Source organism: Anser cygnoides, chromosome 3, assembly GCF_040182565.1.
Source record: "Anser cygnoides isolate HZ-2024a breed goose chromosome 3, Taihu_goose_T2T_genome, whole genome shotgun sequence".
Classification (NCBI taxonomy): Eukaryota; Metazoa; Chordata; class Aves; order Anseriformes; family Anatidae; genus Anser; species Anser cygnoides.
In genome coordinates, this window is record NC_089875.1 from 58,910,166 (window position 1) to 58,937,994 (window position 27,829).

A 27,829-nucleotide genomic window follows, 5' to 3' on the forward strand; every position below is an offset into this window, starting at 1 on the left:
TAAAAACCTCCTCACTTCTGTCTTCTGCCAGACTTTAAGATATCTGTTGCTAGATTCTCCTTCTAGACTCACCAGCCCTCAGAAAATTCCTTGTCAGAAAGTTCCCAAATGAGCATCTTTAGGAGATCAAAGCTTTTCAGCAGTTGATCTGTTGCTTAGTTACCAACTCCCTGGAGTTATTACTTTGTTTGGAGTTATAACAGCTTTGTCCTGAACAGGAGTCAACATTCTGTCCAAACGGGCTTCCACCTGAAAAGAGGATCATCAGTGTTTAGCAGCCCTCTGATCACCTGTCTTTAAAACTGCAACAAAGAAAAGGAAGTAAAAAGATGATAGAGAGGGACATCAATCCCACATACAAGGTATATTTTACAGACTTAACACATGAAGTCATGGAGTATCTCCAGTATCAAACAGAAATTGAAGGTTCTGCACAGACAGGTTCACAAACTGTCATATCACATTTGGAAACAGAAATTAAACTCCTGAAACTCTAACTGTGAAGGACAGCCAAGTCAAAGGTTCTGGCAGTCTTATCTAAAATTTAATAGAGAGCTGTTTAATTTAAGATGTTAACATTAAAAAAAATATCTGGAAGACACCCAAGACATTATAAAGCTATGATTTTCCAAATATTCTTCACTTAGTACATCCTTTAATACCATCTTTCTCATACAAATAATTAAGCATTTCGTTTTCTTTTTAAATGTCTTGGGAATTAACATAATGTCAATTTTCTGTTCCAAATTCTGAATGCAAATACGAAAAGAAAGTACATAGTACAAAGGGGCCGTATAGTTTTTTTCTACAGACAGGTTGTAGAGGACAAAGGGATTTTGGTGTCAATATCACATTTATTTCCTACTCGGTCTTCACCCTGCAGAATGCAACACCTTTATTACCTTTAATAATGAAAGCCTATTATTTCTGCAAGCAATTCTTGGCAATCCTAGCAAATCCCTCGCATAGTTGAAGTTGAGTATATTTGATATCTGGGTATTTATCATCATTTTAAGAATGAAATAACTGGAACTTAAAGTAAAATATCTCTGTCCAGTTATATTTCTCAAAAACACAATCCTCTGATTCATCAGGAAAATCACCAAGAAAACAACCACACCTTTATATACATATATGCATGGACCATAACAGAATATATTATAAATTTGTTATGCATTTACACTTAGGCCATAAAAGAAAAAACATACAACATACAGTACACAGACACAGATATACACATATATTATATACACTTACTCTTTAATTTATATATATGCATACATACACATGTATATAACGATGTATATTAGTGTGTGTACATACAAAATATGCATATATATATAACATATTCTAGCATTACAGACTTGTTTATATCCTAAAAGAGCAATTCACACACACACACAAAAAATCTTATTAATAAAAATCATCATTTTCTCCATTTCCTCTTTTCACAAAATCTGACCACAGCAAAAATAATAATAATAAAATAATAATAATAATAATAAAATAATTGCTCCTTGTTGCTTTTCTAATCCTTCACACAACACCAGTGGTTTCGAAACACATGTTAATTCTGGATAATTTGCCATAATCTCAAAAGTCCCAGATAGTTGTTAAAGGTAAATAAATAAATAAATAAGACAAAACTATTTACTAAACTTCAAAAGTCATAAGAGACTTTTCCTGAAGTCCTAAGATGCATTTGGCTCATATGTTTTCCTGCTTAAGAAAGAGGGTCTCCTCACAGAAACGCTATCCTCATTTGCAGGACTAAATAAAAGGGTATGCATCAGAAGGTTAGAGAGAACTAGCAAAAGAACTATAATAGTGAAATAACACTGAAATTTTTTCATATTAAATCTGTCATGTGACAAATCTATTAAAAATGGTAGTTTTATCTTGAGATCACTCAACGTGCGATGAAGCTAGCTGTCTCTCTTTACACTCATCTCTGCCAAGAGTTCAACAGACTGCAGTTGTATGGCCTCAGAATTCACTGCAAGAAATGAACATTTACTTGACTAAAGACAAGGTTTTATCAGAGAGGAGAAGATAATGCATTACACAGCTCCACATTCAGCAATCAGTGTCTTCTGAAAGCCTCTCTAATCGATGGCACTTCAGTGGAGAAACGTGAAACTTTAATAGACTCCCATTTGCAGTTTCACTCATAACTGAACTGGCATTTGACAGTAGATAATTTAGGTGTGGGGCCACTCAGCAATAGCTAGGCTTGCCAAGCCTGATGTTCAAACTTAATCAGTTGCCACGGGTAGATAGCTGCACATCCTGCGGATCGCAGACCTTCAGAGAACTCAGTGGTGCAGGATATCATTTGCAGAGGGAGCTTGGCTGCTGGAGCATACTCATGGGCTGCTGTGGAGCCACTGCTCAGCAGGACGGAAGGATTTTCCAGCCCAGAACAAAGCCCTGGTTGCAGAGCTGAGATGATGCCACAGCTGTGTGGCCATGATGGGCTGTGGCAAGCTGCCAAGGCCACATTCTCATGCAGATTTAGGCCTGTCAGTGTGCAGTGAACCTGAAATTGGTACAAGGAGTGCAAATGTGGGCCCCTTTTTGGAACAACTAATCTCACCTATTCAACTGTTTGGAGAAATTAACTCGGAACTTTGATCATATATCATAGTGAAGGAAAAAAAAAAAAAGAAAAAAAAAGAAAAAAAAAAGATTTACTTTTTACCCTCTGGTGGGGCAAAAATCAAAAATGTCTTATACTGCCTCAGAGGACAGCACAATCCCTCTACACACTCTTGTAGATGTTGCCTGTGTAAATGCATTCTGTGAAAGCACAGCTACACATTTCAAATCTATTTTATCTACTTTGTAAAGAAGGGAGTTTTTAACAGGTGCTTATGGTAGAAACAGAAACAAGGAGACATACAACATGTTTCTTCCATACAACAGAAACATTCAGCCAAAGGTGATCTAGGGATGAGCCAGTGACTCCCACATTCCCAGCAAGGCTTTGATAAATTGGAGATGTCATTCCTTGGGGAAGAGTCAGAAGCAGAAACACAGTGTTTCAGGTAAAGAACTCCACAATACCAGCAGTACATATGTTGTATTGCATCCTCACACTCAAATCTGGCAATCTTTACACAAATTGTTGGAGTAATTCTACAAAGTTTAAGCTGATGAAGATTCCAGAAATAGCAAAGAGTATTACAGGGGGAAAAATCCCATCTTGAGTATAACTTTGTAGCTGACTCTTCTGCACAGTATTTTCAAAACCTGCATGATTGGATATGGTTCATGGAGCTAGACATGGTTCATTAGACAAGTGTTCATAATGGCCTCCTGTTACATCTGCTGAAAGTAAAATGCTTTGATCTTGCATCCAGGAGCAGATTTTGAGACTGCCTACAATATCATGCATGCTGATGGTAATTTACCCTTAATTTTCCCATTCAGTTTGCACTGCAAAACAGCAGGGTGGTTGGCTTAACTCTAAATGCTGTAGTGTCAAAAAATCAGCAGGAGCCACTGCCAGTATTCATGTGAATTTTTTCTCTTCAGATTTGAAACAGAAAGACTTTATATTTATTTATTAATATTCCATAGCCAAGGAGATAGACAATTATCCTATCCTATTCCATGAGGCTCCCAGACATTTATTAAAATCAATTGACTGGTTTATTCATCTTCAGCAATCAACTATATATGCCTCTATCTGTTAACTCAAATTCCATATTAATCGAATACTATATTAATTCTTAATTACTTTCATAAGTATATTGCTAATATTTATTGACACAAAACTTTTTTTTTTCCCTCTTAATGAAGCTGAAGATATATGGCCAAAGTTTCATTGTTTTCATGTGTTTTGTTGTTGTGTTTTGTTTTGTTTTGTTTCTTTTAAGAATATAAATTTGGTTTGCTGGGAAAAAAAAAATCCTCTTATTTGCTTCTAAATTCCTATGTTAGTCTAGAATCAGAAAACCCAAGAGGTTTTTTTGTTGTTGCTGTATAAATCAGATATTTTCATGTACCTGGTGTATTACATGTTCAAAATGGGAAACAAATCATTGGTCCAAAAGGTCTCAAGACACAGTGAATCTGGTTCAATACATTTCTTCAGAAAATAAAAGTGGTGTGTATATATATGTGTGTGTGTGTGTGTATATATTAGTCGAGCCAGAAGAATTTTCTGCTTGAGAACTGAAACTCCCATGGAGTAATATTAACCATAAATAAACGGCACTTTTATTGTTTGTTTCATCAAAATGAGGATTTCACTCTCTGTTCATGGCTTCCACTCTCCCAGTAATACAGACCTTCAAACGTAATCTCAGCCACAGGCTGCTGCTTCTGCTTCACAGCAACAGATTCTCTCAATAGTCCCTGTTTGCAGAGGGGATTCAGCTACACATTTTCTCCTCTCTTCTTACTAGGATGAACTGTGAATGATTTAGCTATAGAAAAATGTGACAGCCACTTAATACGTGCAAAGAAAATCCACCTCAACAGTAATTTATTATCCAGACCCTGCTCCAGAGCAAAGGGTAGGTGGCATAGTTTTACTAAATGAGTCAAAGAACTATTCTGTACAATATATCTTTGAAGTGGCAAGTACTGAAACATAGAATATAAACCTAAAACATTTTTTGAAATTTTTCATGATGGTTTGATGAGAAATAAATTGAAATAGAAAGAATAACAAAATCCTTTTAAAAAGCCTGTTTTATTTTTTTATGTTTTATTCTTTATTTTTATATTTTTTTCACTGGATTGTCTTATTCTCCTATACAACACCTAGGTAAAAATCTCAACAGTCTGAGCCCTGTCTTTTTGAGAATAGCACTGCTCTTCATAAATTGATTCTTAGTTTATTAATTATATTCTTCTATTTTATGTCTACATACATTGTTTATTCTTGTTGTCATAAAAATAAAAATAAAAAAGATCACCAACTTTAATGCATCACATTTTAATGAGGTACCAAATCTAACTAATGAAAAACATCATCACTCCTGTGATGCATTTCACAAACACAAAAAGTGAGCATTTAAGTACGTTTAAAAATGAAATCCAGAATTTGGGAAAGATCACTAAGCACATGACCAATGTCATTCATTTCAGCACTGCTGGAAGGTATTCACAAACTAGAATGATGGATAGAAGCAATGAACTTGTGATAACAACATATCAGGAGCCCAAATCTTACTTTTAAATGCTTTTAAATTCCCCCTGAAGTTATGAGCTCTTAGGCTACCAACAGATGTTGGGTGCATCTCACTTCATGTAGGTGTCTAAAAGTTAGTACTCTGAATCTAGTCTAGTTATCCAAGAATATCTTCATCAAATTCTTCCTTTCTTGGGGATAAACTTACATTTCCAAAAGGCAATTGATCTCATACAGAGATAGGTGATTAAGATTGGGAAGGTGCCTTGTCATCTCTAACTGTCTCTCCACAGACTGGAAAGGGTGGATAGATTAGACTTCAGGGGGTTATTTTTCAACAGGTAAAGTGAGATGAATTCCCTTGTCACTGAACGTGCACTGCTACTTAAAAAGTCCTTAGGTGTGAGCTTAGGTAATACCATTGAAAATATGTAATTACAGTGGAATGGAATACTTTGACCTTAAGAGTATTCTTGACAAAATATTATTCTTTTCCAAACCAAAATGTTTTACAGATCTATATCAGGTTTCTACTTCTGACTAATTATGTAGTTGCTATTACATGCTACATAAGTATATAGACAGTCCCCCACCAGTGTCTGATTTTCAAAGGTCCATCTCTCCCATAGCTCAGTCAGTGATGTTTGATCCTTCTTAGCCTAACTAAGACAACAAAACAATACCTCCAGAGACTTGAATCACTGTCTAGAAATGACAAATCCTTTCATTGGGTACTAAAGAAGGTGGATAAGGCAGAAGTTGGGGGTCATCTAGGCTCCTCATTGGGTTTAGTGAAATGTTTGAGCTTGGATGGAGTGGGTCCCAGCCAAGTGTCCCACCTCAGGAATCAGACAAGGGAAATAAGCAAAAGCCAGCTACCACAGTGTATAAGATGGTAAGGTTATTAAATGAAACCTCCATAAAACAGGTCTTTAAAAAATTATATTATTACTAAACTACAGTGTAAGTCATAAAAATTCAATTACATTTCTGTCACTGTCTTGAATTTTGCTTAAAAAGCCCACTGCTGTTTCCACTTGCCTGAGCTTGTGTACATGTTATGCAACTGTACTCCACAGAAAATTTGAATCTATGACAGCTCTCAGTATGAGACCTGAACTCTAACAAAATAAATAAATAAATAAATAAATAAATAAAAATAAAATAAAATAAAATAAATCCTTAGCTGGGAGATCAGCAGTGTTAAGTCAGTATAATTTCCTAAATGCATGCAGTGTATGACCCTGCAGTTGTGATGTGCTGATATCAGTGCTGATGAGGTCAGTGTTAAGCCTATCTGCTTGAGAATAAGATTGATGGAGTTAGAACCTGTACCTGTTTTTGGCAGCTGTGAAAGTCAGATTGCCAGTTTTACATAGAAATGAAAAGTGGTAGGAAATCAAAATCATTTCAGACACACTGAGGTTACAGGAAACATGATTACAAAATCATAAAACAATGAAAAGAGCAATCAGCTGCAGGTACAATTCTTGAAAATGCTTCTAATACATCTATCAAAACTAAATATTATGTTTTCTGCTACATCTAGCCTATTAATAAAGATAAATTTATGTTAATATGCAGAAATGTAATATAATTCAAGATGTTTATGTGACTTCTGATTAAAAAGAAAAAAAAATGTGTAGTTTTGCACTTTTGCAAATTAAATTGTGTAGCATTTTGTTATAAAATTCACAAGCATAACCTGCATGGTGAATGATATTTAATAATCTGGTTTACTGTATAAAACACAACATTTGGTGTAAATGATAATAAACAACCTACTTTTTAATTAGTTATTTCAGTTTTAGTAAGCAAGTTCCTACTAATGTTCTAGTTCTACTCTGTCACTTTCTTTTGTCTGGATCACCAGGTAATGTTACAATTAAAGAAGTTATAGCTTATCATTATAATAAGCTAAACGAAACGTGGGAAGCTTGTTGCTTCATTCCTGTATGTCTGCTGAATTTCTCCTTGTAGAAACATAATGACATTGATAAATATAATTCTTTCCATTTTTTTTTTCAAACATTAAAGCACATATTTATTTAACCAAGCACTAACAATATCTCAAAAGGCCTGAAGATGTTAATTTTCTCATTATTACCACAACTATTTACTGGTCATAATAATGTGTTTTATTTTTACAGGCTAGTTAGGAGAACACAGCCATAAAATTTCATTATATTTATAAGCAGTGTCATACTTGTAAGATGTAGTCATCTAGATGATTAGACAAGTCAAACTAAGCTCAGCATGTAACTTATACTCCTGGCTATATGGTCAGATGGTGAACTCAGACTGGATTATCTTGATTTCTCCTGCAGAATTCTTCATACTACTTTCTGAACACTTAGAAGAAAACAGGAGGCAAAGATGTCTTGCCTGAACTTGATAAATAGAAAGGTTAGTAGTGTCTGGATTTTTTTAGAGAAGAGTACCAAGGTTTTCAAGGGTAACTAATTGCTTTGTATGTCCAGTAAAATATTTACTTAATAACAATGACACTGTGTGATTAGTTTCAGTTCTTTAATTTGTCAGGATTTTAATCCTTAATCCATAAATTATGCTGGAATTAACTCAGGAAAACTGAATCATTTTCAATGCTAAAATAAGAGTATGAAATTCAAATCCACCATTTTCTTCAACACTGTTCTAAACTGCTGTATATGTAATTTTGAATGTCATAATGTTTGTTTTTCAACAAGTAGAAAGTCTTTACATCTTGCATCTGTCCATGTGCAAAATGAGCTTTGAACATTAAAATACATTATTTGTACATTTGGTTTTATTTTTTTCTGGCCAGCACTCATCTCAAATTTACATTTTTTTACAGTATTATAAAAACAAGCACACAAGTAAATAGAAAACTGGAAACATGCCTCTTTATTTTTTTTTTCTTTGTCATTGGTAGGACATTGTCCTACTTTGTCAAGTTTTTGAAATGAACCTTGTACTGCTGGTTCACTGCATGTTCCCAAATGAATAGAGTTACAGGATAAAAATGGAATTCCTGAATATGCCATAATGCTAAAGAATACATCTCTTTTTTAAGTTTTTGTAATGAATTTTCTAAAATTAAAAGGCAATGAACACAATTTTCTGAACAATGAGGGGTTTGTATTAGATCTACCATTTGAGCCATTGTAGGTTTTTGCCACATTTTTCTGAGGTTTGTTACTTTTTAAACTGATTTGCATGTATCATGAAAGTTACCCAGCTGTTCAGATGAATACATTATTTTGGCTTTCAAACAAACACACACACAAACACACAAAGCAAGACTATGCTGTGTGCGTAGGGAAGGAAAGGAGGAATTGACTCAATTATACATTATGCTTCATATATAAAAGAATTATATTTATACAGAGAAAACAAAAGTCAATTTTAAAAATAAAGGAATATATATGCCATATAAGTGAGTATTAAATGCCTTTCTACACTGTGAAACATTGGTAAAGATTAATAAGACCAGGGAAACGAGACACTCTAAATGAGGCACTCTAGGAAAGGAAGAAAGACACTCAGTCAGCTTCAACAAAGAAGACAGAAAGTGAACATGACGGTCTTCTAACGTATATTGAACAGTTCTTAGTGTCTAACACTAGGAAATAGAAACAACATTACACAGTACTTACTACCTGTTGCATTTTTTCTCTGAAATTTCCACATAATTTTGCTAATCCCTTCCGAGAATTTATGAACCACTTGTTCTGCATTCTAAAAACCTCCTGAGAAATACCTTTTTTATAAAATTTAGATGCAGTAAAGTTTAGATTGTAACTGTTTTTCTAGCTGGGATCAAAGCCTCATATAAGCCTGTACAGGTCCACCAAGTGTTATGGTCTTGTTTAAAACGGACACCTTTGGGCAGTGTTGCATCACAGTCACAGAATAGTAGAGGATGAATGGAGACTGGTTATCATGTGGTCCAACCTTTGCTCAAAGGTTGCTCAGGGCCATATCTAGTTGGATTTTGAGTACCTCCAAGGTTGGAGACTCCAAAACCTCTCTGGGCACCCTGTATTAGACCACCCTGTCAGTTAAAAACCAAACTAAACCAAACCAAACCAAACCAAACCAAACCAACCAACCAAAGAGACAAACAAACAAAAAAACAACTAGTGTTTAAAAGCAAAACTCTTGTCTTCTTAACCTCACCCTGTCAGATATTGACACATTGATAAGATCCCCCTCAGCCTTTCTTTCTCCAAGCTGCACAGTGCCATCTCTCTCAGACATGTTTTGTATAATAGATGTTCTAGTCCCTTAATCAATATTGTGGTCCTTCTCTGGACTTGTTCCAACATGTCCATGTCTTTCTTGCACAAGAGAGCCCAGAACTGCATCTGGAACTCCATGTGTCTCACCAAAAACTGAGCACAGGGGAACGATCATTTCCCTTGATCTGCTGGCAAGATTACTCTCGTTGAAGCCTAGGAGGCAGCTGACCTTCTTTGCTGCAAGGGTACATTGCTAGTTCTTGGCCAACTTATTGTCTAGTATCACCCCTTGTCCTCCTTTGTAAAGCTGCTTTCCAGCCAGATGGCCCCTAGCTTGAAGTGGTACATTGGACTGCCCCTCCTAAGGGCAGGACTTTGCACTTCCCCTTGTTGACTTCATGAAGTTCCCGTTGGCCCACTTCTCCAACCTTCTCAGGTTGCACTGAATAGAGGTATCCCATCTGATGTATCAGCCGAGTGGTATATCCCAGTTGTATATTATCTGCAAACTTCTCGAGGGTCCATTCTCGCTCATATCTAAGTCTCTCATGAGAATGCTGAACAGCATTTGCCCACTGTGGACCCCTAAAGCATACCACTAGCTTCCAGCTGGATATTATGCCACTGATTGTGAAACTCTGAGCCTGGCAGTTCAGGCTGTTTTCAGTGCATCTCACTGTCCTAGTCTGTACTTTATCAGTTTGTCTGTGAGAATATTATTGGGGGCAATGTTGAAAGCATTATTAAAATCAAGATAAACAATATCAGATGCTCTCCTTCTGTCCTCAGAGCTAGTCACTTCATCAAAGAGGGCTATTGGTCTGATCAAGCATATTTCCCCTTCAAAAATTCATGCTGACTACTCCAATTTCATTCTTGTCTTTTATATTTTTAGCAGTAGCTTCCAGGAATACTTCCACTATCACCTTCCCAGGGATTTCAACAAGGCTGACTAGCCTGCAGTTCCCTTCAAACTAATCTTTCAAAGGTAATCCAGTGTGACCTTGTAATGACAATGGTTAGCTTCCTCATTGCTCTTGGGTGCATCCCATCAGATCCTGTGGGCTCATGTATGTCCAATTCATTTAAGTGTTCCCGGACCTGATCCTTCTTCAGAAAGGGTAAATGTTTCTTGCTCCATACTTTCCAACTGGTATCAGGACCCTGTGAGTGCAGTAGGCAAGTCTTACAAATAAAGACTAAGGTGAACAAGGTATTAAGCACCTTGCTCTTCTCTGTGTAATTTTAGTATAAGTAAGAAATACTTTCTATGGAACCTAGACAGGTTCCTTTCAAATTCTACTAGGTTTCAACTGACAATTTTCATTTGACCCTCCTTTCCCTACCCCTGTGTGAAAGGACTGGCTTTCTACTCTGAAAATATGGGAGAATTAGTTCTGCAGTAGATTCAAGCATCAGCAGACCACATACACCTTTTGTATGATTACCTCTCTTTTCTTTTCCTGGTCAGTAATAATAGTTTTCTTCAGTAAGCCTGGGTGTAGTTCTTAGTATAAGATAACATAAGAAATAGTACAAGATAGCCACTAGAGAAAGAATAATCAATGACTATGAGCATCAATTTTCCGTATGAGTCACTATTACACACAGCCTAGATATATTTGATTTTGTTGCGCTAAGCAGAATTTACAGCAGACTCAGGGACTTGCAAGGGCAAAAGATTAGAAGTAGTCCAAGTAACCAACATAATTATTCCCTTATTTGCACTCTGACAAAATCTTAAAATCATGGTTAGTTACCTGTATTACAATGAGACACAGGTTGCTATCTACAGATGTCTGAATCCTTAAAACTTCGTTACTGAACTTCAATAAAAAAATTACCCTAACAGAATAACCCTGATATCATTTCTTTGAATTTACTTTTGATATTAGCTATCCGTGTTTCAAATCTGATAGCAATTTCGATTTCATTCTATATCTATACTGTTGTGGCTTAACCTGGTGGACAGCTAAGCACCACACAGCCATTCACTCACCCTCCCCCAGAGGGAGCTCTCTGGGATGGGGGAGAGAATCAGGAAAAAATAATGAAAGCCTGTGGGTTGAGATAAAAACAGTTTATTAGGACAGAAAAGACATGAAAAAAATAATAATAATGATAATAGTACTACTACTACTAATGTGTACAAAACAAGTGGTGCACAGTGCAATTGTTCACCACCCACTGACCGATGCCCCCAAGCAGCTGGTCCCCCCACCTCGGCCAGCCCCCCCCCATATTAATTGTTCAGCATGATGTCTGATGGTATGGAATACCCCTTTGGCCAGTTTGAGTCAGCTGTCCTGGGTCTGTCCCCTCCCAGCTCCTGCTGCACCCCTAGCCTGCCCGCTGGCAGGACAGAGCGAGAAGCTGAAAAGTCCTTGGCTTAGTGTAAGCACTGCTCTGCAACAATTAAAACATCAATGAGTTATCAACATTATTCTCATCCTAAATCCAAAACATAGCACCCTACCAGCTGCTAGGAGGAAAATTAACTCTATCCTAGCCAAAACCAGGACATATGCAATCAGCATTTTTGTTTTACAAATATTATTTCTGACATGATTTGCCATGTATATCTGTTCTACACCGTTTGCCATTTACTTGTTCAAGTAACTGTTCAAGTACATTTTTTTCATCTGTGATCGTGAAAAACTTGGACTTTTTCCACTCTTATTAATGGGAACCTTGAATTATTGTTATATCTGAGGAATCATAGAACCATAGAATCATTAAGGTTGGAAAAGACCTTCAAGATCATCTGGTCCAACCATCACCATACTTCCAATGTCACCCACTAAACCATGTCCCTAAGCACCAGGTCCAACCTTTCCTTGAACACCCCCAAGGAGGGTGACTGAACCACTTCCCTGGACAACCCATTCCAAAGCCTGACTGCTCTTTCTGAGAAGAAATGTCTCCTAATTTCCAACCTAAACCTCCCCTGGCGCAAAGTGAATAGTGCATAATATAGATTTGTCAACAGGACTTTTTGTTTTCTAACACTTAGTTAGGGTCTAAAGCTTCATTTGTAACTTCATGCATGAGCTTTCAGCTTTACATGTGGTAAGCTTACCAGAAGGGGCGGCTGGCAATAGTTGTGCCAGTGAGTTATTTCAGACTTTGACCTGAGAATATTTGTCCCCAGAATCTTGAGAGAAAGAAATTTATTGTAAAAATAAAAAGGGGCAAGAAAAAGTATTTCCAGACTGTGATTACAAAAGTTTCCCTTTTTCTTACTGCGACAAAGCTGACCTTTTGAAGTTTGCAATGACAAAACTGCTACAAATCCAAAATAAACAATCCTTCAATAACAACATACTCAGCTGTGGTATTGTGCTTTGTTGGCATATCTTGCAAACTACTGGAGTGATTTTATCATTAAATAGCAGGTTATTTTAGAAAGCTTATTAAAAAAAAAAAAAGACAGGAGGATAGTGGAAATGGGAAAGAACAATGGGACAAGAATGACCATTTTGCATAGATTCTCAAAACAGCAAATAGGGATAGGTATTCTAGAAAAAGAACTCAAAGTGGTAACATTGTCATCTGTGATATAAATAATTGAGCGTGGTTTCTCAGATTACAGCTGAATGTTCTCTAGTTTTCCAGCAAAAGGATGAAGAGGATTCTGTCATTCCCTGCATACTGACAGAACTTGGGTTGCAGAGGAAATTAATATGTAAAAATAAATAAATGAATAAAATACACATTGAGATGGTATATAAACAAGTGTGCTTTTTATATCCAATCACATTTTATCTGTAATGTGAACCAAGATCCAATTTCTGAAAGATCTTTCCAAGTTCCACAGTTTAGAGTTAACCTTTCCTATATGGAAATACAGAATTTCTGGGACATGCAAATATGTCTGTAAAATGAGTACTCCTGAAGAGTAGAGGGTTGATTCATATTTCTAAAGTCTGAGGCAGTGAGCCTGAGGACTAGTAATGCCTCAGGTAATGCCTAGCACATGTAGCTCTAGACAGCTATACAGAAATTCTCTAGCTAGTGAATAAATAGCTTTTGTGTATGGGAATGCCTATAAGAATCTCTGTAGTGAAAAAGGTAAAAGAGAAGCAGCAGGATAGGAAGAATGATCACTAACACAGGGCACTGGAATCCATACTGAAATATTTGGAATTTACCAAATAAATATTAGGAAGAAACTAATGTTGAGAAGACAAAGGAACTGAAGGGGTCTTGATTTTCTCTATCTATTCATGATTGTCTATTTAGGGTAAGGAAAGAGCTGAGACAGTCTTGGGTTTATTAAAATCTTCATTCAATTTTCCTTTGTTAATTAAGAAAAATCAAGGAAGAGATATACAAGCTCTATTTGATTAGAAGTATTTATGCAACTTTCTGTCCTAACAGATTGCATTTCAAAGTCACATTCACAAAGTCACAAGTGCTTTAAAGTAGCTCTCTTCTGATCTTTTAGACTTAATTATTCAGAATTTTTTTTTTTTTTTTTCTGGATATGCTAACATCACATCACATGCAGAGTCTGTCTCATATTTGTCCAACACAGTTTATAAGACAAGGCTTTAACCCAGGACACTTAAGCAGTTGTGCTCTGCTTTTAGGCAGCAGCCAGACACTCAAGCTGTCATCTTCATAAGCATCAATTCTCTTGTGTTCCTGAATCTCAACATCTCTTTCAGCAGCATGTGTACCTCCCAGTGCCCTCCAGAGATGAACAGCTTTGCATTAGATAAACAGGCAGATTAGTGCTTTCAGGACTAGATCCTACCCAATATCCTCTATACCTTTTACTCCTTTCATCATATTAAAACATTTGTGGGTAATTCTTCCTCTGTATAAAACAGGTGAGCAAAGTTTCATATAGAGAAACATTTAAGTCCTATAAATATCGGATACAAAGCCACATAAAAAGATCTGATTTTCACTGCATAAATTTTAAATTGATGTCTAGCATTTATGCTTCCCCCCAACCCCCATTCTCTTGAAAACAGCTCCTCTGCCACTATAATTATTTTTTTCATTATATTAATTTCTTCAAGGTACATTGCTTGTTCATGTCATATTCTTCAGTGCCGCGTATACCACAGTTGAGATTTTAGGCGGTCCAGTAGATTAGGTTAGGGGCATAATTTTCTCCCTCTAATCAGACATATAAATTAGCAATGAACTGCATTGACACACTCACAGTAATTTATTTCTATTTCTGTTGTGTATGTACTCTGTTAAGTATGTATTCAGAGTAGTAGGTCCAAAATTTGACTTAGATATAACTGAAGATAGAATTTAACTTACAGGTAAATTGGTTTTAACATTCAAATTTCTCTATGATAGCTATAATACTTTATTTATTTATTTATTCATTTATTCATTTATTTATTTAGTTTCCTGTAAGAGGTACCTGTCTCAGATAGCTGTAGGATAATTAATACTGAGTATTTACTTTAGAATGACAAAAGTCACAGAGCCTTTTCTTTTTTCTTTTCTTTTTTTTTTTTTCCACTTTTGAGACATGAACACCAGCTATGGGCTAGCTTGCTTATTTTTAACTGCATTCCTTTACTATATAAAATGAAAATAAGAAGTAAGAAGACCTTGCAACATCACCCTGGGCCTGGCAACAAATTCTATACTGAGATCTTTCTAGTGTAAATTAGCATAACTCTCTCTTTGTTTATTTAAACTTGCTGACATTTATGCCTCCAGCTTTTTAATGTTCCAGAGGTGATTCTCAGAGCTGCAGCATATCTCAGCCTTTACCAGTGCACCTGGGTTAAAGTCAAATAGAGAGGAGATAGTCAGCAGCTCTTTAAATCAGACCTATGTATTAGAGCCATTCAAGAGATGTATCCTTTTATCTCAAGGCTGGATTAAAATATAAATATTTAATTTGGGGTCTTTTTTTTTTTTTTGTCATTCAGGCAGTTAGATTTCTTTTTCCTTTTTCTTGAAAACAAACCCAGTCACTTGGGGTTCATGCAAAATATTTTGTTCAGTCTTAAGCAGCATATTTTATTTCAGTATATTTGAAATAAGAAGCAGAGAAGCCACATTTCAGATAGTAACATGTATCATGATTTTACATTTTTATCTAATAATCTTGTGCTCAGAGAATTCAGTTAAAAGTATGAAATACATGGGGTCAAGACCTTTCTTGTGTAAGGATCTGACCATTTACAGGACACAAAGTTTACTAAAGCAGTACCATATATTTTGGTAGATGTAGCTCTTCCTCAGCCTTTTCTGTCAGACTCATGATATTCTGTACAGACTATTTAAATATTCATTGGACAAGAGCAAAGCATAAAAATGACTATGTGGCCTGCTTTTTCAGGTGTTCTTCTGGGCAGGATACATTAATTCAAATCCCTTCTCTGAGTCAGCCAAAAATAGAACTGCTATTTCGCAGTGTTCCAACACCTTACTTGTGGGGAAAAGCGACTTTGACTAACTGGATTTTTATGGCAAATGCTTATAAGCTGTTTTCACATTTCAGAATGCTCTGTCACTCTTAGTTGGTACAATAACAATTTGGTATATTTGACTCTGAGTTGTGTTTCCCAGTGAATGACTGATTTGTTGACAATGTAATATCCAGCTATACTGGATATCCTTTAAAAAATACACGTACTGAAAAGAAAAGAACAATCAGTGAAAAAGCTACCCCCACTTACCAGATAATATCAGAACTTTAGAACACTACAGCATTTCTCACTTTATTCAATTAGCACTTTGATTTTATTTTTCTTTTCTCTTCTCCTACCCGCCCCCCCCCCCCCCCCCCCCCCCCCCCCCGCCCCCCGCAATGATATTTTAAAGAAATGAGAAATGTCAGGAAGAAAGTGTTTGCCTCATCATATCCAACATTGATTCCATTTCAAAGGAAGACATTATTTCATAACCATCTGCAAAGAAGGGATGAAATAGGGTATATAACTTTAAGTAAACTTGCAAGCCATGTTTTTTTTTGGCATTTTGACTAATCTTTCTGAATAATTTAAGAAAATCATCTCTATTTGTGTTCACACTGCACCTAACACAATAGAACTGTGTTGCTACAATGGAAATCAGTCTGTAATCTCTGGTACAATAAAAATATGCTATGGGGAAAAAATCTACTTTAAAACATCTATCACAGAAGCACCAGAAAGTGAGCAAAGTCAACAACAGATGGAAGATATTCTGCTTTACCAGACCTTAGGGGTCTTCGTCAACAGGACCAAATCATAGAATGGCTTAGGTTGGAAGGGACCTCATAGATCATCTATTTCCAACTCCCCTGCCATAGGTAGGGATGCCACCCACTAGATCAGGTTGCTAAGGGCTTTCTTTATCTAACCTTGTCTTGATCACCTCCAGGGATGGGACATCCACAACTTCTCTGTTCCAGTGCCTCACCACCCTCTGAGTAAAGAATTTCCTCCTAACCTCTAATCTAAATCTCCACTCCTTCTGTTTAAAACCATTCCCTCTCATCCTGTCATTATCTAATTGAGCAAAGAGTTGCTCCCCATCTTTTTTATAAGTCTACTTTAAGTACTAAAGGGTTGCAATGAGGTCCCCCCAGAGCCTTCGCTTCTGTAGGCTGAACAGCCCCAGCTCTCTTGACCTTTTCTATAGTCTTACTTGCGGTCTTGAAGACTCCTGAAGGCAGGCCTTCCTGGGAGCCACTAGGAAGGAAAAGTCTCTCTTCTGGAGCAGTTAACCCTTTGGGTGAGCAGTTGTGAGAATGACCAAACTTCTGACATGAAGGCGTTTAAATATTTTTGTAAGAATGGCAAAGGACTGTTGCATAGGTCCTTCGGTACTCTAGTGCCTTAGCCATCAACACCAACCACACAGGAAAGGACACACAAATGAGGATGGTCTTCTTTGCTCTGTCACTGGACCCATCACTGCTCTTTCTGATTAGCTACTAGGGAGAGTTTTTCTTTCTCTTTTCTCTATTTTCTCTTTTTCACTTTTATTTTTTCTCTATTCTCTTCCTCTTCTCTTTCTCCCTTCCTTCCTCTCTTGCTCCCTCCATCTCTCTCTCTCTCTTTGTAACTTTCACCACTGACAGTCTTTGTGTGCCATCAGCTATGAGCCCTGCTAATATCCCTCTGTGCAGGTGAATCTGTCCCAACATCCTTTGTGTAACAGGATCTGTGATTAGGATGGTAAAAGTGACAAAGAATATTGTGGATTAAAGATAAAAAAGAATTCTGCACAGTAATGGAGAAAGAGCTGGAGCGACGATTGAAGAATGCTAGTGAACTCTCAGAAGAGAACATTCAGAAACTGGAAATGAAGAAACAAATTCTCAAAATATATTTCACAGACAGTATAAGAAATCCTGACATTCTGAAGACAACAGCAAAAGATACCAATTTACTACTGCCCAACTCCTTATGTTAGCAATGTATTTGATTATTTTCTTTACCATCCATGTGCACTGGTATTTTTTTTTTAATTTTTTTTTTGGATAAATTTCTTAAATGAATCCTGAAGAAAGGGTCTGGTACTTATACATTTGATCATTGGTATAAAAATGACTATAGGTAACATCCCAGTTTTCATTCAAATTTTATTTCTTTTGCTATCCATCTGAATGATTATAAGTAAAGAAGGAGTAAAGCGAGCTAGATATTGATATGTCTCATTTTCTATTTTCAGGTTTCATATATGAGACTAAGTCTCAAAATCTGAAAGAAGAATAGCACAGATTTTCTATTTTCCTATTCATAAACTGAAGAATTGGGTATTTCTGAAGCACATGAAGCAAATAAAAGTCTTTTTTATTATTATTCATAACTAAAATTCTGGTCTATTTTTATTCTTACTATAGCTTTTATGGAAAGCTATGCATCTGAGTCAGCACCTCAAAGAAAAGCTAATTTTCAATTCATGACATCTATTTTTTTTCCTCCAATTACTTATCTTCATTTCCTTCTCATTTCATTTTTCCTTTTTGATTCTCATTCCCTCAGAAGAAATTGCTATATAGTGCAAATCTATTTGAGAGAGATATATCATATACTTGAGTAGTCTTTAGTTTTATTATTTTTTTTGTTTTGGTTTGATTTTGGTTTCTTTTTAAACTACCATAACTACATGGTCTTGATATATAGGTCTAGAGTGTGGGAAGGAGAAAGGCTGTATGGGAGGAATGCCCATTTGTGCATTTTGTGATTGTTTTTGTGGTCAGATCTTCAGTGTCATTTTTCTCCTAGCTCCTGTGCTTTCTTTTCTGTACTGTATGTCTTTTTCTCCACTCTACTGTATCATCAGCTGTGATTGCTAAAACTTGTGTTATTTTCAGTGATATTAGGGTCCAAGGAGATGTTAGACATATGATTTTGTATGCACTTCTGTTTTAAAACTTAAGATACTCAGCATTCTTGAATAGTGTAAATTTCCAAAGAGGATCCTGTAAAATGTTTGACAGAAGTACATTGTCATTAAAAATTCACTCCAATCTGTAGACATATTTCTAATCACTGCCTTTGCAGTGGATTTTCTTGGTGCTCATCCTGCACTTACCTAGAAACATGCTGACACTTTTAAGTATTCCAGTGCAGCAAAGTTTTCAATATATGCCTTGAAAGATAGTTCTGTGAATCATCCACCCACAGCAACAGAGAGAAAAAAGTTATTCATCCAGGTTTATGGGGAGAAGATATTTTTTCATTATCTTCCCCAAACAAGTGTCTTTGTCTTAATGATGGCAGAGCAAAAGGAGTCTTGCTTACATGTACAAGAAATTTCTAGTTGATCTTACTCATGGTCCACCACAGTATTTGATGCTTGGGCACTGCTGCAGTTTCCATGACCTATGACACCACAAAGCATTAGCAGATTAGGAAATATAAAAATATATTTTGTTTACTTACAAATAAAGGACATGGAAAAAGAGTGTCCTGACTGTTATATATATTATTTCTACAATAACTGTGATTTTTGGGTTTGGTTTTATTTTTTAAAGACTACTTTGCAGAAAGAGAAATGGCAGGTATAGCAGTAAGTCTGCTATTAAAAATCATGTGTTCAGTTCCCTAGAGTGCTTATCCTGATTTGAACAAATATGGATCCTGCAACTGAAAGCTTAACATTGAATGTCAAGTACTTCTGAAGTTTCCCTCGAACTTGAACAAGTTAGATCTTTACAATTTATTTCTCTTAACATATTGCTTCTCTCCAACAACATTCAGAGTTTACTTAATATTACCTGACTGAGTACCATGGTAACAAGTATATAAAAATGTAGCAACTTGGGCCAATCATTCAGTGAAATTAAGACAGCTTTCTCAATTTAACTTAATTGAGGACATGACTGAGGATCCTAAAGCGCAAAACAGATACGCAAAATGAAGAATCCAGCTGCTCAGAGAGGAACACTTTCCAAATATAGGGTGACCAAAAGACTGACAGAGGCTCCCATTTATAACTCAGACAGGGTTAACTGGAAGAGCTGGAAGAGTCTGTTTAGCAGATTTTTCAATCTGCAGACAGTAACAGCAAGGACCTAACCCCAAAGACTCTGACTAAAGGAGAATTCTTATAATAAAAAATTATCTGAGCCATCAAGCCATAAGTAATCACATCGTAGGGAGCACGGAGAAGCTAAGAGCAATTTTAACATTGGTACTCTATATTAATGTATGCTAGTTCAGAGTAGTTCCATACTCTATTCTTGATCAAAGACGGCTTTCCTTCTTTACTTTTAGTCCTGATTGAAATGACTTAACTGAAAAGTAACTGAAAAATTTTCAGTGGATCTATGAAATAAATGCATTCTCTCAGATCACAATCTTACTTGTGTTAATTCTGAAGGGCTAAAAGGAGTAAATCTGAAAATACCTTTATGTTGGTCAGCAGCTCCAAATACCCAGAGGAAGTAGAGCTGTGTTAAGTAGAACTATTTTTACCTAGCCACTTTTCAGAGAAGTACAGCAGTTTAAATATAAAGATGATGAAATCATAACAAAGTGAAGAGTGAACAATTAAAATCACTAGAACATTCTGAGTGTGATTTTGCTTGGGTCAGAAGTGAGCACGTACCCAGAAACAACCTGAGAATCTGTATCCAAAGAAATAGTGCTTCTAGCAGGAGCAGAGCCCACCTGAAGAGAGGCAAATGGATACACTCCTTTCACTCTAGGTATGGGATTCCTATTAATAGTAAAACACAAAAATATACAAGAAACAAGGTTAGAACAATTCCTTATACAACAGTTCAAGAAAACAATTTAAACTAAATTCCCAAAGAACATTCTTAGAGAGCTTACAATTTGTTCAGATGTGAGTATCCTCCTTATAAACACTTACAAATGTTTACGCTTACACAGAGGCAATAACTGTGTTAAGAGGGTGCATTCAGAGAAGTGTTGCCAGCAGGTCAAGGATCCTCCCCCTCTACTCAGCCCTGGTGAGGCCACACCTGGAGTATTGTGTCCACCTGTGTATGAGGACAGGCAGAGAGAGATGGGCCTGTTTAGCCTGGAAAAGAGAAGACTGAGGGGAAACCTCATCAGTGTGTATAAATATCTGAAGGAATAGTGTCAGAGGATGAGACCAGTTTCTTTTCAGTTGTGCCCAGCAATAGTGGCAATGGGTACAGACTGAAACACAGTAATATGAGAAAACACTTCTTCACAGTGAAGGTGACAGAGCACTGGAACAGGTAGCCCAGAGAGGCTGTGGAGTCTCCTTCTCTGGAGATATTTGAAACCCTTCTGGATGCCATCCTATGCAATGTGCTCAAGGTAATCCTGCTTGGCAGGAGGGTTGGACTAAATGATCTTCAGAGGTCCCTTCCAACCTTGACCATTCTATGATTCTGTGATTCTGTAACTGTAGCCCTGAGTCTGTAAAAGTTCATCTAACAAGACTGAGATATTTATATCTTGCTTACACACCTTTAGACAATGCACTGTGATTGGTTTTGAAAATATATTCCATATGTTTTATCATAGATATGTCACTGTATTTAATACTGAGATCCATTACCCTCAGAGTAAAGTGGCTTCTGTCATCTGGATATGTTTATTTTTGAAAGCTTTTAGCACTTTCATGGCTGCATGACAAGTTTAGATTATTACAGTATATCCTAAGTGTAAACTGAGATTTGGAATCAAAGTACAGTCCATTTATTCAGTATTTGCTGCTCATTAATCTTTTTTTTTTTTTTTAAGTGCCCATCAACTATTTAACAACCCGCAGTGCATTGTAATGTCATATAGAAACTTGTCTTGTGGTTATAATTAATAATGTTTTTCAAGATCACACGGAGTTTTTCAGTATTCTTCAACTGTGTAGTCAAAACCGAGCTGTAAATATTTCAGTAGTTCGTATCTAACAAAGTGCTGATATTATTTATAGTGCTTTGTGTGTCAGCCCACTGATTACTACAAAAGTATATATGCATGTGTATTTGCATATGAATACATATATACAAATAAAACTAGACAAAAACAAGATAATGCTGGTATATGCCCAAAATACCTGTTCCCATAACAGACCACCCATAAAACTTAGAATAAAATAAGCTTTTAAATGCCTGACTTTCATTTGGATTTCTATTATCCTTAACAGTATTTTCATGAGTTTGAAACTTTTATTGCTTACAAAGACTCAGAACAAGCTACAGTTTACTGATAATTCAGTATCTTCTTTGTATAGAGAATATTAAGAAGAGATAGTTGTGTGAACTGTTTTCTTCCAACAGCAGGAAAAAAGTCTGCTTTCTTTGCTTCAACCTTCAGTGTTAAGACCAGCACTCAGGAATCTCAGAGCCTTTGTACAAGAGAGAAATTCTGGAGAAAGGAGGACTTTCTCTTGGTCGAGGAGGATTAGGTAAGAGATCATTCAGGCAAAACTGACACCCGTAGATCCATGGGCCTAGATGGGATGCACCAGTGGGTGCTGAGGGAGCTGGCAGATGTTATTGCTTTGACACTCTACATCATCTTTGACAGGCTGTGGAGAACAGGAGAGGTGGCTGAGGGATGGAAGAAAGCCAATATCGCTCCAGTCTTCAAAAAGGACAAGAAGGAAGACCCAGGTAACTCCGGGCCAGTCAGCTTCACCTCCATACCTAGAAAGGTGATGAAACAGCTCATCCTGGATGTCATCTTCAAGCATGTGGAGAGTAAGAAGGTGATCAGGAGTAGTCAGCATGGATTCACGAAGAGGAAATCATGCTTAACCAATCTGATAGCCTTCTGTGATGGAATGACTGGATGAGTAGATGAGGACAGAGCAGTGGATGTTGTCTACTTTGAATTCAGCAAGGCTTTTGATACTGTTTCCCATAACATCCTCATAGACAAGCTCAGGAAATGCAGGATAGATACTCATCTACACTGACATGGATTGAGCTGAGAGTCAGAGAGCAGGCTGGCAGAGCTCAGAGGATTGTGATCAGCAAGCAGTGCAGAGTTCAGTTGGAGGCCTTTAGCTAGTGATTTCCTCCAGGGGTCAGTACTGGGTCCAGTCTTGTTTAACTTACTCATCAATGACCTGGATAATGGAACAAAGAGTAAGTCTGCTGATGACACAAAACTGGAGGAATGGTTGATATAGAAGAGAGCTGTGCTGCCACTCAGAGGGACCTGGACAGGCTGGAGAGTGGGGTGGTGAGGAACCTCATGAAGTTCTACAAAGGCAAGTGCAGGGTCCTGCACCCAGGGAGGAATAACCCCCTGAACCAGTACAGTCTGGGGGTTGACCTGCTGGAGAGCAGCTCTGCAGAGAAGGACCTGGGAGTCCTGGTGGACAACAGGTTAACCATGGGCCAGCAATGTGCCCTTGTGGCCAAAAAGGCCAACAGTATCCTGTGGTAGATTCAGAGGTCTGTTGCCAGCAGGTCGAGGGAGGTGATCCTCCTCCTCTGCTCAGCCCTGGTGAGGCCACACCTGGGGTATTATGTGTAGTTCTGGGCTCCTCAGCACAAGGGGGACATGGAACTACTGGAGTGAGTCCAGAGGAGGACTACTAAAATGATTAGGTGATTGGAGCTTCTGTCATATGAAGAGAGGCTGAAAGAATTCAGCCTGTTTAGCATGGAGAAAAGAAGACTGAGGGGATCTTATCAATGTGTATAAATATCTGAAGGGACAGTGTCAAGAGGATAGGGTCATCCTCATTTTCGTGGAGTCCAGTGACAGGACAAGAGGCAACAGGCACAGACTGAAAAACATGAATTTCACAGAATCACAGAATCACAGAATTGTAGGGGTTAGAAGGGGCCTCAAGAGATCATCGGTCCAGCCCCCCTGCCAAAGCAAGTTCTGTAGAGCAGGTTGCCCAGGTAGGTGTCCAGACGGCCCTTGAATATCTCCAGAGAAGGAGACTCAACAACCTCCCTGGGCAGCCTGTTTCAGTGCTCCATCACCCTCACCATGAAGTTCTTTCACACATTGGTGTGGAACTTCCTGTGATCCATTTTGTGGCCATTGGGCCTTGTCCTGTCCCCACAAACCACTGAAAAGAGGTTGGCCAAATCCCTCTGTCTCCCACACTTAAGATATTTGTAAACATTGATAAGATCCCCTCTCAGTCTTCTCTTCTCAAGGCTGAACAGGCCCAGGTCTCTTCAGTCTTTCCTCATAGGGAAGATGCTCCAGGCCCTGTATCATCTTTGTTGCCCTCTTCTGGACTCTTTCCAGGAGATCCCTGCCTTTTTTTGTACTGGGGAGCCCAGAACTGGACACAGTACTCCAGGTGAGGCCTGACCAGGGCAGAGTAAAGGGGGAGGATCACCTCCCTTGACCTGCTGGCCATGCTCTTTTTTATGCACGCCAGGATCCCATTGGCCTTCTTGGCCACCAGGGCACACTGCTGGCTCATGGTCAACCTGTCATCCACCAGGACCCTCAGGTCCTTCTTTACAGTGCTCCTCTCCAGCAGGTCATCCCCCAGCTTGTACTGATACATGTAGTTGTTCCTTCCCAGGTGCAGGACTCTACACTTTTGTTAAACCTCATTTGGTTTCTTCCTGCCCATTTCTCCAGCCAGTCCAGGTCTTGCTGAATGGCAGCACAGCCTTCTGGCATGTTGGCCACTCCTACCAGCTTTGTATCGTTGGTGTACTTGCTGAGGGTGGACACTATTCTCTCATCAAGGTCGTAGGTGAAGATGCTGAACAAGACCGGACCCAGCACCGACCCCTGGGGAATACTGCTAGTCACAGATCTCCAGCCAGAATCTGCGCCACCGATCACCACACTCTGAGCTTGGCCAGTCAGCCAGTTCTCAACCTACCTTACTGTCCACTCGTCTATCCCACACTTTTTCAGCTTTGCTAGCAGGATGTCTTGGGAGACAGTATAAAAAGCCTAGTTAAAGTCAAGGTAGATGACATCCACTGCTCTCCCCCATTTACCCAGCTGGTGATGCCATCATAGAAGGCTACGAGGTTGGTCGAACATGATTTCCCCTTGGTGAATCCATGCTGACTACTCCTCATAACATTCTCTTCCACTTGCTTGGAGATGGCATCCAGAACAAGCTGTTCCAACACCTTTCCAGGGACAGAGGTAAGACTGACTGGCCTGTAGTTTCCCAGATCCTCCTTCTTGCCCTTCTTGAAGTGACATTGGCTTTCCTCCAGTGAGGTGCCTTCAGGCACCTCTCCTGTTATCCAAGACCCTTCAAAGATGATAGAGAGCAGTTTGGCGATCACCTCCACTAACTCCCTCAGCACACATCGTTGCATCCCATTGGGGCCCATGGATTTATGTGTGTTGAGTGCACAGAGATGCTCCCGAACCACTCCCTCGTCAACCAGGGGGGAGATCTGCACTTCCCAGACTCTTTCTCTTCCCTCCAGGGTCCAGGAGTCCTGGGGGAGAATCTTTGAAGCAAAGACTGAAGCAAAGAAGGCATTCAGTATCTCCACCTTCTCAGCATCCCCCATTACCAGGACACCCCCCTTGTTCAGCAGGGGACCCACATTATCTTTAGTCTTTCTTTTACTGTTTACATACTTTAAAAAAAAAACTTGTTATCCTTTATCTCTTTTGCAAGCTTCACCTCCAGGTGGGCTTTAGCTTTCCTTGTCGTGTCCCTGCAGGCCCTGACAACACTCCTATACTCCTCCCTAGAGGACAGGCCTTTTTTCCACATTTCATGGGCCTTCCTCTTCCTTTTGATCTTGTTGATGAGCTCCTTGCTCATCCACACAGGTTTCCTGCCCCCCTTCCCTGATTGCCTACTCTTCGAGATGTACCAATCCTGAGCTTGGAAGAAGTGCTCTTTAAATGTTTTAAATTTCCGTATGAGTATGAGAAAACACTTCTTTACAGTGAGGGTGACAGAGCACTGGAACAGGTAGCCCAGAGAGGCTGTAGAGTCTCCTTCTCTGGAGGTACTTGAAACCTTTCTGGATACCATGATCTCTAGAGGTCCTTTCTAACCTCAACCATTCTGTGATTCTGTCTATTTCTTTCCATTTTCTACTCAAAATTTTGACCCTTCTTACTGAGAGATTTTGATCAAAATCTGTCCTGCTTTCACAACTAAAGAGGATACTAGTTCTGTGATCTTGAGATCATAGCCAGGAGACTGTAAGTAGGTATGTGTTTAGCATCATGACAGGGAAGTCCACATATATATACACCCACTGCCTATTTTCTATAGCAGCCACAGGATCTGCATACAGTATTGGTAACTGTATTACAGAAAGAAAGGATCATTTTCTTCCCAGCCCTTGTGGCTTTTTCCATAGATTGTACGGCCACATAAAGTGTAAGAATAAGTGTAAAAGCTTAGTCCTATGGATACAAATAAAGATAACAGGACTGAAAACCAGGATTGAACTTTATCAGAAACTAATGTGATAAAATACATGCTTCACAGCTCTCAAGAATAAGTTAACTATGAGTCTTTGACTTGATATAGAGCACAAAAGCAAATATTAGATGTTTAGACTCATGCATGAAATGGCAAAGATGTTTTCATTAATTCATTCTGCAAATGCTTACATTAGGCCATACAAAACAGTTTGAAGTTAAAAATTGTTTTTTCTTTGGAAGTACACTGGAAAAGAAAAAGACAGATTACACTTGATTTAGGTACATTATAATTAGAGATATGTGAATATAATTTGTATTATTGGCAAAATCAGTGCAAATATATTAAAATGTAGTGCATGCATTAGTCACTTTGCTAGTGTTCTGTCATACAAGAAATAATATGCCATAAGCTAACATAATATGCTTCAACTTCAAAAGTACTGTGTTTTTGATTTTAACTGAACAAAAAGAAGGCTGAGAAAACAACAGCAGCTCTTTCTGACATTTTAATGTCTCTGAGCAAACCTCAAACCTCAGAACAAAAATTAATATGCACAAATTTAGCATGCAGTTTGTGAGCTTAAAAAAAAATATAATTGATAAATTTTCCATTTTCTCCAGTGATTCACTAAGCCTTGACCAGGTTCAGTTGTTAATGAAATAATACCATGACAGAGAAATTCAAAGGAGTGTAGTTATGAAGAATTTCATAAATATGAATGGAAAACCCAAACAACTTCCCTGGTTATTGGTATATATATGTTGTGGGTTTTTTTTTTTTCAATATTTCTTTTGTCTTTTCATATTTTCTGTTTGTTTTCTTTGTAAACAGTAAAGTTTGTTGATAGTACTATTCTTCTGAAGAGATGTTTATAATTACAACATATAGAACCTGAACTATGAGAAACATACTAGAAACTATTCTACAAAATAACAAGGTGATGATCATTGTATATCAGCTTGTAGTTTTTGGGATAAAAGTTTCTTTAAAAAAATTTCTAAACTGAAAATCTATTTTCTTGGGAAGCACTAACTTGTCACCTGCCATATGTCATATGCTGAATTCCTTACCTTCTCTTCAGCAATAACTCCCAGTACCACTTTCTGGCTGAGATATGGGATGGTCTTCCCAAGTCAGGATACAGTTTTAACTTTGCTATGAACCCTGAGCAAATTGTACAGATGTGAATGACCACCGGCAGTCAAATGTTTGCAGTCTTCTTCCCACTTCCTGCAGACCACCTTTCTTCAGGAGCACCAAAGGAAGTCTAAAGCGGGAAGCCCTGACTACCCTGCTGTCTAATGGGAAGGGGGACAGAAGCTCTGTGAAGACAGCTTTACTTTGCTGTAGATAAAAAGCAAGCATATACTTACTGTGTGCCAAAACCAAACAAATAAACATACACACACACACAGAGTACAAACAAATGAACAAACAAAAAAACACCAAGGCAGCAAGCTCAATCATTAAGTATCTGCAAAAATAAGCGATTAAAGGTTTCCCACACTTAAATAAACATATTACCTTGTGTTGAAGAAATATGATACAAGCTCATTCTATGCTGGCATCCATCTTCAGATGCATTCCCTTCATCAGAAAATACCAACAGAGTTCAGTAGGTCTTGTCTAAGAATAATGAGGGAGGGCTGAGGAAGGGAAAACATTTACAATACAAAGTCTTTTAAACATGGAGATGACA

At 37.8% G+C, this 27,829-nt stretch overlaps 2 long non-coding RNA genes across 4 annotated transcripts in view; one reads left to right on the top strand and one right to left on the bottom strand.

The window, feature by feature from the left end:
* Positions 1-240: 240 nt before the first annotated feature.
* On the top strand, positions 241-18,125 carry LOC106044244 (uncharacterized). The gene is made up of 3 exons (XR_001212181.3): positions 241-362; positions 7,471-7,549; positions 18,010-18,125. It is a non-coding gene; the product is annotated as an uncharacterized lncRNA (long non-coding RNA).
* Positions 16,328-27,829, bottom strand: part of LOC106044243 (uncharacterized) — a 217,930-nt gene continuing 206,428 nt past the window's right edge. Inside the window, exons 3-6 of one of the 3 annotated variants that reach the window (XR_010830370.1) lie at positions 27,655-27,776; positions 20,395-20,505; positions 19,086-19,166; positions 16,328-18,947 (exon numbers count right to left, since the gene is read on the bottom strand). This is a non-coding gene — a long non-coding RNA (uncharacterized lncRNA). Of the gene's footprint in view, positions 19,167-20,394; positions 20,506-27,654; positions 27,777-27,829 lie in introns of all 3 variants that reach the window. The other 2 variants (XR_010830369.1, XR_010830368.1) reach the window with 2 other exon arrangements.